The 11,957-nt window shown below is 29.2% G+C and overlaps 1 non-coding gene across 1 annotated transcript; it reads right to left on the minus strand.

The window, feature by feature from the left end:
- Window positions 1–9,453: 9,453 nt before the first annotated feature.
- Window positions 9,454–9,526, minus strand: Trnav-aac (transfer RNA valine (anticodon AAC)). Its single transcript has one exon. It is a non-coding gene; the product is annotated as a tRNA-Val (tRNA).
- Window positions 9,527–11,957: the final 2,431 nt, after the last annotated feature.

Genomic DNA, 11,957 nt, shown 5'->3' on the forward strand with positions numbered 1-11,957 from the left:
ACCGATGACAAATGGCTGTAACTTCTTTGAAAACTAGGAAAAGGGGGAAAAAATGAACACAATACAGAGGGAGGTCTAAATCTTTATTTGGGGGGGGGATAATAATTCAAAATATGACCACCCATAGTGGTCCACCAATAGTCATAATTGAAAATATGACCATTCACATGTCCCACATGGGCAATTTACATGTGGTAGTAATAACGTGCATGTAAGTTATCTTTGTAAAGTCTCGATCCAATAACAGGTAGCGTTATGATCAAATTCTTTATTTACAGCTTTATTACATAAAAACAACTCTTTCCCATCTAGGTTAAATGAATGATGCTATTTATAGCACGAAATTTAAACAAGAATAGTTCCTCGAACAAATTGGGAGAAAACGCCTTCACAAGAACAGCTAACAGGCGGTTGGCTACTGCAGGGTTAGCTCTAGCAATCCACCGAATTTCCTTCGGGTTGAATTTTTCTCAGAAGTCCACTTCATACCAAGCTCCTCTCTCCTTCTTCTTCCGAAAAATCTCACCTTTTATCTTTCTCTCAGACTCCACCTTTCCTGTCCACTCCCTGTTACCCAATCACCGTTCAGAACAACCTGAATCGTCTCTGGTCGCCCGTGGGAAAATGTCCATTGATGATTCACCCTCCATCATGGGAAAAATGCAGAACATCTGGAGTGTTTGACACTGTCGCCTTTCGAAGACACGATTTATTTCCCTGGGAAACGCACGTGTGGTTCCTTATCTGGATTAGCACTAAATGGCCAGATGACCGTACTTAAAAGGAGGGTCTTCCATTTGGCAATCTGGAGGTACTTAACACTGTGGGAGTTTCGTTGATGAAGAATGGCCTGGAATGTACATTATCGAGTGTGGGAAAAAGGAATGTCACAGTGGTCACCCAGGGAAGAAGCTGAATCATTACATCTTTATGTGCGTTTTCAGTGCTCAGATAAGGAAAGCCTCCCCGCATTTGCGCATGCGCCGAGATGTGTTTATTTTACCAAAATGGGGGTGAAATGAAAGAAAATGCATCTAAGTGATAGAAATCAAGTCAAGACTTCACAAAGGATTCCGGAAATGTACTCATCTTATTGCGTATCACTCTTTTGAGACGTAAAATCATTCAAAAATGCTAGTTTTGGGATCCTGAAACTAACAATACCTTCAATTTGTTCATTGTAGCGCGCAAAGGAGGCAATAAGAGAAAATCTGCTAAAGAAATGAACATCCATGAAATAATTTCAGATGATTTAGATAGTCAGACACAGAGCATGAGGGGAATATCAAAAGGATGTCAGCGAATTCGAACATGTTTCATAGTATCTGGTATGAAATGGATAATGCATGAATGTTGTCAGTACAACCAAAAGAAAAAAAAAATCACATAAGCCAATTATAGCATATTCAAGCAAAACTGTAAACATTTTTCTGTATCAATTACAGCGCCCACTATTGGTGCCATCAAGCATTAATGGAAGTAGGAATATTAAAAATATGTGATCTGATTCATTAATCTAATGAAACACTAACATAAAAGAAACTGTAATATTTTATTTAAAATTCTATTTTCAAAATTATCAATCTTTTTCTGGACACCCTATATTTTAACGGCAATACGTTAATATTCATGCCGAATTAATACACGAAAAAAGGGATGAAATAACAAGGAAATATATGGGGGATGAATTATATAGGGATGAATTCAACATTCGACACGAATTATATTATGTCTGGCGGTGAATATCTGTGAACGGAAAAGAATAGAACGAATGCCAATATACTGAAAATCATAAAATTGTTTATAATAATAATAATGCTAAGTTTAAAAATTTTATTTTTCTTATAATTTCAAATTATTATTTAAAGCAGTGAAATTATTTAAGAAGTGCGTCTTAAATGAGTTCGAGGAATCAAGTTTCAATTTTAGTCTCTTTTAAAATAAAATGACGTCTTCTAATACAATGAATGCCCAATAATTCTAATTTAATCTACAACGTTCAAAATATTCTTGGATATATTTCTATCGATTGATTATATTTTTTAGGTAACTGGATGCCTTTATAAAAATAATGAGCTCGCATAGTTTTTAAAGATTTCATTGCATGATATTTAATATGGCAATTACTTGGAAAACGTAAGCAGAACTCGATATTTAATATTAAGTGGAAGTTCCTGAATTTTACAATTACAACAAAATATATCCGGCGTGTTCAGAATTAAAGTACTTTCTAATATTTTTAATGTAAAAAACTATTTTTATAAAAAACATAATTATATCCTTAATTCTTTCATCTTCTGAACTATTTAGAAAAATTAAAATGAGAATATCTTTTGAATCAGACGATTTTTAAAAACCACTGATAGTTGATTTTCTCCGTGTCAATAAACCAGTTTTTCTCGGTATAAATTGTAAATCTTCTGCTTTTAAATCACAGTGTTCGTTCAAAATTTTACAAATGTGTTTTGGCAACTATTCTTTGCTTGTATTCTTGTTCTTCAACAATAAAAATATTGTTACAAATATCGAACAAATTGTGTTTAAAAAAAACGTTACCAAAAAATATTTTTAAAGAAAATAAAGCAGAAAATTAAAAATAATAATAAAGATAGAGTAAAACTGTAATATTGTTGTATATTCGGAATATTATATTCTGATTCAACGGAATATTTATATTTAATAATTGCCCCATCTATTGAACTATTTACTATATTTTGAAAAACTATTAAAAATTAACGGAGCATTACACAGAAATTAAATTAGTACCATTGAAAAGTTAAAATTTTGAATTTTAAGACGGTATGAAAATATTTCTTATTATATTAAAAATATTTCTGAAATACATTTCATCAGAAAAACAGCAATAATTCGATTATTTTCTAATTAACTGAATATTTCTGAAATACATTTCAACAGAAAAACAGCAACAATTCGATTATTTTCTAATCAACTGAATATTTCTGAAATAGATTTCAACAGAAAAACAGCAACAATTCGATTATTTTCTAATTAACTGAATATTTCTGAAATACATTTCATCAGAAAAACAGCAATAATTCGATTATTTTCTAATTAACTGAATATTTCTGAAATACATTTCAACAGAAAAACAGCAACAATTCGATTATTTTCTAATCAACTGAATATTTCTGAAATAGATTTCAACAGAAAAACAGCAACAATTCGATTATTTTCTAATTAACTGAATATTTCTGAAATACATTTCAACAGAAAAACAGCAACAATTCGATTATTTTCTAATCAACTGAATATTTCTGAAATAGATTTCAACAGAAAAACAGCAATAATTCGATTATTTTCTAATTAACTGAATATTTCTGAAATAGATTTCAGCAGAAAAACAGCAACAATTCGATTATTTTCTAATTAACTGAATATTTCTGAAATACATTTCATCAGAAAAACAGCAATAATTCGATTATTTTCTAATTAACTGAATATTTGATTAATTTTTTTACTTCCTCGCATATGTAGTAGAGAGAAAGTACAGTAATCGTCAAAAAATTCGAACTCGAGGTTTCGATGAATCTCCAAGTTTTAGAACCACCTAAGTTTGGAACCACATATTTTTGGAAAATCTCTGCCCATCTGTTTGTGACAAAGATAACTCAAAAACACTTTCACGGTAACGGTTAGATAGTTGAAATTTGGCATATGGTATATACACCAAATTTGCAGATTTCTATTAAATTTTGAGTAAAATCTGTTCAGAGGAAGTCTCTCTGTCCGACCGTTCGGTTATACGTTTACCCGATAAATATAAAATGAAAAAAGCTAGATAGATAAAAATCGATACAATTAATTTAACTTTTGTGTAGACACAAATTTTGTGCTAAATTCAACAAGGGGTTGACCGTCTGTCTGTCTGTACTTTTAGAAATATGTAAAACGTGATAACTCAAAAGCGTAATGACTTAAATACATCAGATTTGGTGTGGGATTCTGTGACTACAAGATAGAATCTTGTTTCAGTCGGTTGGGGAAAACGCGTCTCAAAACACAAATCCGATTTTCGGATACTATTAATCGCATGCCAAAAAGTAACAGCCAAAAAAACTCACCAAAAACCACACGATAGATTCAGTAAAGATGTTGAATGCATGCTGAAAGTTAATATTTCGTAATTATTATGATCCAATGCCATGTAATGCGTTATCTAAGATAATGCAAAAGTTTGGTTTAATTCGATTTAGTGATTTAGGAGGCGTAGTGTAACATATATACAAGCATATATGGTCAAGATGACTTTTATTTATATTAATAATACATGCCAGCGTCCTGGCATAGGGGTAGCACGTCTTCCCCGTGATCTGGGCGTCCCGATTCCGGCATGGTTGTTCTTCTCTGTTCTATCTGTAAGGTGTGTGAATGTGCCCCTCTATAAAAAGGGATTGTAGAAGTGAATGTGACGCATGAAGTAGCTAAGTCGTACTCTTGTCCCTAATTGGCGCTACTGAAAAAACAAGAGACGCTCACTCAGCTTAAATCGCTGGCAGATAACTGTCATCGAGCTTGTAAAGTGGCATAAGTCACAACACACACAAACTACTAACTCCATCGACTTCGAGTTCTACGGAACTGTCAGTACTCTCCTGAGGATCGAGTTCTACGGAACTGTCAGAACTCTACTGAGGAGCATTAAGGCATCCTAATCGCTAAACCACCTGTAATGAACACAGATCACACGCAACAATGATTATCGGTTTTTCCAGCTGCATCGTTATCGAACGCGAAGCGTAGGTGTCCGCGGCCTTGCAAATCGTGTCATTCGATAAGTGAAGGACAAGTTCTGGAGACGTTGACCCGAGCGAAGTTTCACCCCAATTCGATAACTATGCCATTAATGGAGGGTTTTTCTACCTTTTCCCGAGCTTTCTTTTGTTGTCTTGTTATCGATACCCGAAGAGCCACGTGTAGAGAGAGACACAGAGAAAGAGAACACGAAAGGTTTTGTTTGATTAGCAGGCAGATGAAGAGATGAAGTTACGGTTAAGAGATAAGGGTAAATATGGCAGTGTATTTGTGTTTATTTATTTTTTGGCGTGGAAACTCTATTTTGATACGCGATTTGTTGGGTTTTGCAGCTTGATGAGCCATTTCATCAATTCCTTTTCTGCATCAAAATGAGATGATATCAAATTTGATATTTTGATAATCAAATCTTTTCTTTCTTTTTTTTTTTTTTTTTTTTTTTTTTTTTACAAGAAAGTAATAAACGTAAGTCATTTCAGTCTTGTCTAGCTACGTCATCGGTAAAGCAGCGATTCTGGAAACTTTAAATGGAAAACTTTGGCAATAAATAAATACAAATTTTCTTCGGGATTTTTTAGATTGAGATCGTTTAATGATTATACAGCTAATTCCTGAAAATCGGCGATAAATTTTAGTACCTTAATGGCCGACATTTCTGTCTGTATTAACAATGTAGGACATCATGGAACATAATTACTTTCTCGTATACGAAATATACAGAAATCGTCAAAAAATTCGAATTCAAGATTTTTATGACTCTCCATATTTCACACCTCGCTGAGTACGAAAAATACAATTATGACATTATATCCGTCTGACTTTGGACAAGGTAACTCAAAAACGCTTTAAGCTAGACGGATGAAATTTGGTATATGAACGATAAACAAAATTTCTAGATTTCTTTCAAATTTTAAACGGAAATCCATTGAGAGAAAACCTGGCTGTCCAACTGTCCGAATGCAAGCGAACTCGATAGTAATGAAACGTGAAAGTCTAGATAGATAAAATTTAATAGACGACTTCAGAATCTAAATTATAGATTTGATTCAAGTTTAGAACCAGATTTATCAAGGAATTAACCGGGTGTCGGTCTGTATTTTCATGCACGTAAACATAATAGCTCACAAATGCTGTAACCTAAATCAATGAAATTTGATATGAGATTTTGTGACTGCAACTGTAGTTCTTTGTCTAATTTTGGCTTTAATCGGTCGGGAAAAAAAAAATTTTCAAATTACATATTCGTATGATAGATACGGTAAAAATATAAGATTCACGTCAAAGATCTATATTTTATAGTAATTATTGTTCGTCAATACATGCCATGCAAGGCATTCGGGGACATATCCAAGTTTCACCATTTTATTCAGGGAGAAGTGATAAGACTTCTATCGGGGAGTGCGCGTGAAACTTCCGCTGAGCTTACTTTCTTATCAACGAAATATAGAAATCGTCACAAAGTTCAATTTCGAGATTTTGATTAAACTGAACATTTAAGATCACCGAATCCGAAAAACTCATTTTTGGAATTAATTTATCTATCTGCGAATACAAATACATAAAATCGGAATGAGCTAAAATAATTAAATTTGATATGTCTTATTTTTTTTTTCAATAAAAGTACAGAAGTCTGTCTGTCTATCTGTTCGAGTCTGTGTGAACAAAATAACTATACAATTCAAGACTGACAGGGGCGAAAATTTGCATATAATTTTATAAACAGAACTGTTAAGTCTGCAACAAACTATGCACCAAATCTGCCAGATGGTTGACTGTCTGTCGATCCGTCTGTTTGTGTGCACGTGAAAGCTATAACTCAAAAACGCAGTTAAGTAAGAAAAAAAGAAGAAAAACTGCAGCTTGTTTTATATTGCATATTTTTATCACAATACTTTTTAAATAATAAAATGTTATCATAAGTGGACAGAGATAAAAACTTACACATTATCGTCTGCATTATTTAAAAGCAAAAATTTTTTTATTACTTTTATTCAAAAAAATTAATTTTTTAGCAGCAAATACAGTTTGTTCTTATTTATTTCTTGATTTTAATTTTGGTTTTAATAACATTTTCCCATTGAAAATAATTTAAATAAATAACTTCTTCCCCCGTCTAAGATAAAAAAATTGTGAATAAAAAAAAAACTTAAAAGATTTAAATGACAGTTAACCAAAGAATATTTATTTCATTTATATAACAAAAATATTAGAATCAAGAAATGGGGGAAATTTGTACATAAAACAATTTAACTAACTTTTTTCAACTTAAAATCATGAAAAGTAAATTTTTTAGATTTTTATAATAGCAAATTATTTGTTATAGCACAATGAAGCTGTATTTATATTAGGAAATAAAAAGAGCAGCTGATATTATTAAAAAAATATATCAGCAAACGTTCTCAATATTAATAATCGAAAAGAAAAAAATAGAAAGCAGGTGTTAAGTTATGGAATGTATAGGCAGATGGTTCGCAATTTTTAATGATATGATATAGTATGTTGCGTACGTTGCCCGATTTTCTGAAGAAAGACAAATATTTTTTGAAGGTAAATGAAATTTGTTTTCTAATTGATTCCTGTAAGGTTTTTCTTGTGTTTAATCATTATTTATTAATTGTACAAGATTTCAAAATGTATCTGTCTCGTTTCCAATGTTTTTACAATAATAACCATTCAAGTTCTTGCACTTAATGTAAAATTAATAAAATATTTTCATGATTCAGTAATTATAATTGATATTTATCATCATTTAAGTTATATTCGCAATTATTTTTTACATATGAATAAAAATAAAAAATATTTGTAAATTGTTAATTTTAATAGTTTTAAATAGTTTTTTTTTTTCATTTTTAAAAAAAATGCATTATACCTTTAATTATTTTTCTTTTAAAAATTAAATTACAACTTAGGTATTAAGAGAAAATCCATTTACTTTTCCACTAAAAAATGTGCAACATATTAATTGAAACCATTTTTACATTATTAATTTAATTTAAGTAATTTTGAATAATTTTTTTTTAAAAACTCATTCATATTTGTAATTATTTTTCTTCTAAAAATTAAATATAACTAAGCATATTAATATACAAGAAAACACGGCAGAATAAAATAAATTAAAAAATAGTCAAAGTAAATAATAAGGTAGTTTTCTTTTCTTTGCAAACTATAGTCTCGTGTTCGTTGGAATTCTCATTTGTATTATCTGCTTTTCATTGTTTGATTTAAACATTCTAAAAGTGTTAAAAATTTTAAACTATAGATTTAAATATTTTGCCAAAAAGTTATTGCTTTCCAGATATTTATTTGTTCCAAACATTAAATGAAAATAAGTATTAGCGTTGTATAAGCCATATGAGAATTTTGTTTCACAAAAAAATTTATTAATGTCAATTATAAGTTGAAAGTATATATATAATCTTGAGACAAACTATTAGTATTTTCGTCGTCTTCAAATTTGTACAATAAGGATTTAATACCAAACGATTTCCGCCGCACAAAATCATTTTTTTTATCACAAATAAATAATTCAAATGTTTTTCTTTGTAATATGAAACATTGTTATTTAATGACGGAATCTAAGAACAGAAGAAAATCTCAGGAAATAAATGTGTTTTGAAATGATATTAAAGTAACGACATATAATGCACTTTTATACGTTTATGAAATAACTACCTTTGCAATTTAATTTATTATTGATTATTTGTGTGATCATAATATTGATTTCATTAATTCATTTGCCTTTTTAACTCAAGATGAATTTATTGATATATTATTTTAACACATTCCTTAAGTCAATGCAATAAATTTATTTCAAGATCCTATAAATCAATATTACACTGAGCTCTGGCTTGCCTTGAAAAGGCATATACATGGAAGTGAAATACTTCAAGTTTTAAATATCCATGATAAGAAGAAATCAAATCATTTCTTTTTAGAGTTGCTACTTCATAATAAATTTTGACACCATAAAAATTTTTTAATATGCGCAGAATGTCGCTTTCAGCACAGAATGTCGTTTTAAAAATCTAAGCGATTCGAATATTATTATTATTTGGAGAATGTTAAATGGCTAATACCTAGCTGATAGGACGTTAAGGTATAAGTTCTTGCCAAATTTGGTAATGAAATAAAATTCTAGATATTTCAATTCCTTATCTGAAGGAGTTTTAGCTTCCTAATTATTAGTAAATCAAAATAAATCAGGAACTAAATAAATTTTATTCTTTTCTTTATAAATCCCTGTCCCAAAACTATTCGAATGTAAGCGTAATGTAAGCGTTAAGCCCTGATTTTTTTTTAATTAAACAGACGAAAAGCGCAACTTAACTTATACGTTAAGGTATATGTTCTTGCCAAATTTGGTAATGAAATAAAATTCTAGATATTTCAATTCCTTATCTGAAGGCGTTTTAGCTTGCTAATTATTAGTAAATCAAAATAAATCAGGAACTAAATAAATTTTATTCTTTTCTTTATAAATCCCTGTCCCAAAACTATTCGAATGTAAGCGTTAAGCCCTGACTTTTTTTTTAATGAAACAGACGAAAAGCGCAAAACATACTTTTTTTTTACGAAAAATGATTTTAAATATAATAGCGCAAAATTGTGTTTTGAAACGAATATACACTTTTTTTTTTATTAAACTTCTAAATTGTGTTAAGAGAAAAAAAAAATTACGCTTGTACCCACCAGATTTCGAACCTGGGACCTTCCGCGTGTTAGGCGGATGTGATAACCACTACACCATGGGTACTCACAAGAGGCGGTGATTTACTTGTCATTAGTTCAATGCAGTTATAAGTGCATCACTCGTAAGTCAATTGAAATGTTTTCTTCCTTTATTCAAATTTTTTAACATTTATAAAATTTAAACTTAAACAATTTATTAAGTATTTCAAAGGGGTTTATAAATATGATTTGAAATAAAAGTTTTTTCCAAAATCCATACGAATATTTTGTTAAACGTTTTTTAAAGCTGATAATTTAATTTTATAGATGTATAAAAACTTAGATAAATATATATAGAGAGAGTTTCTTATTTATTTTCTCATAATGTTTCACAGAAACAGGAATTATAGAAAATATGTTTGAAAAAATTTTTGAAGTACAACATTTCAACTATACATCTTAATATAAAAATTTAGTTATTATAGCTATATATGTATTTGTGTTCCACATTTTCTCCTAAATAAATGGTTCAACTCCAATCAAACTTTGTACACTTTTTCTTTATGAGAAAGAAAATTGGCAACTTTCAAAAGCACAAAAGTGAATCAAAAGCTATTCAATTAATTAAAAGTTAACAGAAATTTTATCTTTTTTTTCCTGCAAGAACTTCGGAGAGAAATTATTTTGCGAGAAATATTGTAATATCATCTTAGAAATTCAAAGTTTTACTTTTCAATGATATCAATTTCCTTTTTGTGCAATTTTTTTCTTCCAATGTTATTAATTTTTTTAAAAAAATTTAACATAATTTAATTTTTTAATTTACATTATCCACTCTACTACTTTTTTTTTTGAAATTTTTGTATTATATCTTTTGAAAAAAAAAAGTTTTTATTTATTAATGCTTAAAGCAGTTATTTAACGATACTTAAAATAACTGATGCATGTGTAATAAAAGCATTATAATAATTTATACAAAATTATTTTTGTTTTAAAAATATTTATACATGAAATTATTTCCGATAAACACCTGGTATATCAACTAATATAGTAATAATAAATCCTCGGATAGCCTTTTTTCGTTTGACTGGAAATAAGAATTTATTCTGATTGGTTTTATTTTTGATGGGCAGAATAAGCAAACAGTAAAATGGGTCAATTTAGTTCACGTGATAAATGTCAAATTTCTAAACCAACTTAATATGTATAAAATAGCGCATCTTGCAAGTTAGAAGTATTTGGCATCATTGCATAAGACAACAAATTGTTACAAATTCGATTATATATCCAATTATATTTTTCTGCCTAACGATTATAATGTCATACGAAATAACTGCATTCCCATCTGCATAAATCAAACCAAAATTGCAGAAAAAGAACTTTATGATTTCAAACCTTGGAAAAGAAAAGGAGAGTTGACTTTTTTAACTTTGATTTTTTTTAAACTTTTACTTATATAAATTTTAACCATCATTCATCAAACCATTTTCACTTATTTTAATTTATCTTTTTTATAATAATTTTTGAAAAAGTGCATTCAAAAGAACCTCAACTTCCGCAATCAAATATAACGCCATATTGTGTGTTAAATTATTAAAATACATTTGGAAACTATCAAAAATGACTATTATATCGATCACAAGTAATATTTCAAACCATAAATTTTAAAAACGTGACAATAAACACATTTTTTTTTTCTTTAAATAAAATCTCTCTTAAAGTATTCTGGTAACCTTAACCAAGACTACGCCCAACCAAATAAATAAGTTTAAAAAAAATTTATCTCACAATTACCCTTTATTTTCTGTAAAAAAAATCAACAACTTCTTAGAGTGTGGCTAATTTATCCCATTTCCTTGATCTGGAGAAAACGTTTCGCAATTGAAATGGAGGGGAAAAAAAATTAAAAAACTACTGACCCCAAGCAAAACGTAGAAATAAAATTCTGTAGCGAAGCATATCGTGAAAATCGGGAACACATTGCAGAAGCCGTTGTTACAGCTGACTTCCGCGTATGGTTGTTTGCCATCGCATCACCATGACAACAAGTTCTTCAAAGAACATGACTCAAATTAGCTAGAATTTCACACCCAATGTGCTTCTATCTGACACAATGTTTTTAAATTATTCATTTTTTTTTTTTACTTTCGTATAACTTTATTCGTGTACACCTATACAAAACATTTCATAATGTACCTTTGTTCTTAACGCGTCATTCGCTGATTTGAATAAATTTTGTTCTTTTCGATATAATCAATTAAAATCGTCTGCTTGTCTTTTCGTCGAAATAATTCATTCGAATTTTTATTTTAGTTTACTAATTTATTTATTTTGGAATTTATTTCACTGCTTCATTGTACCATTCAGAATAAATATTGCATTTATTTTTATTCCGATTTTATTTGAATTATAATTAATTTTTCGATGAATATTTATAATAAGTATGATTTACTTCGATTTACAATCAAAATTATTCTAAAAAAATTACGAATAATGAATGGCAACTCATGTGCAAG

This window comes from Argiope bruennichi, chromosome 5 (genome assembly GCF_947563725.1).
Source record: "Argiope bruennichi chromosome 5, qqArgBrue1.1, whole genome shotgun sequence".
Classification (NCBI taxonomy): Eukaryota; Metazoa; Arthropoda; class Arachnida; order Araneae; family Araneidae; genus Argiope; species Argiope bruennichi.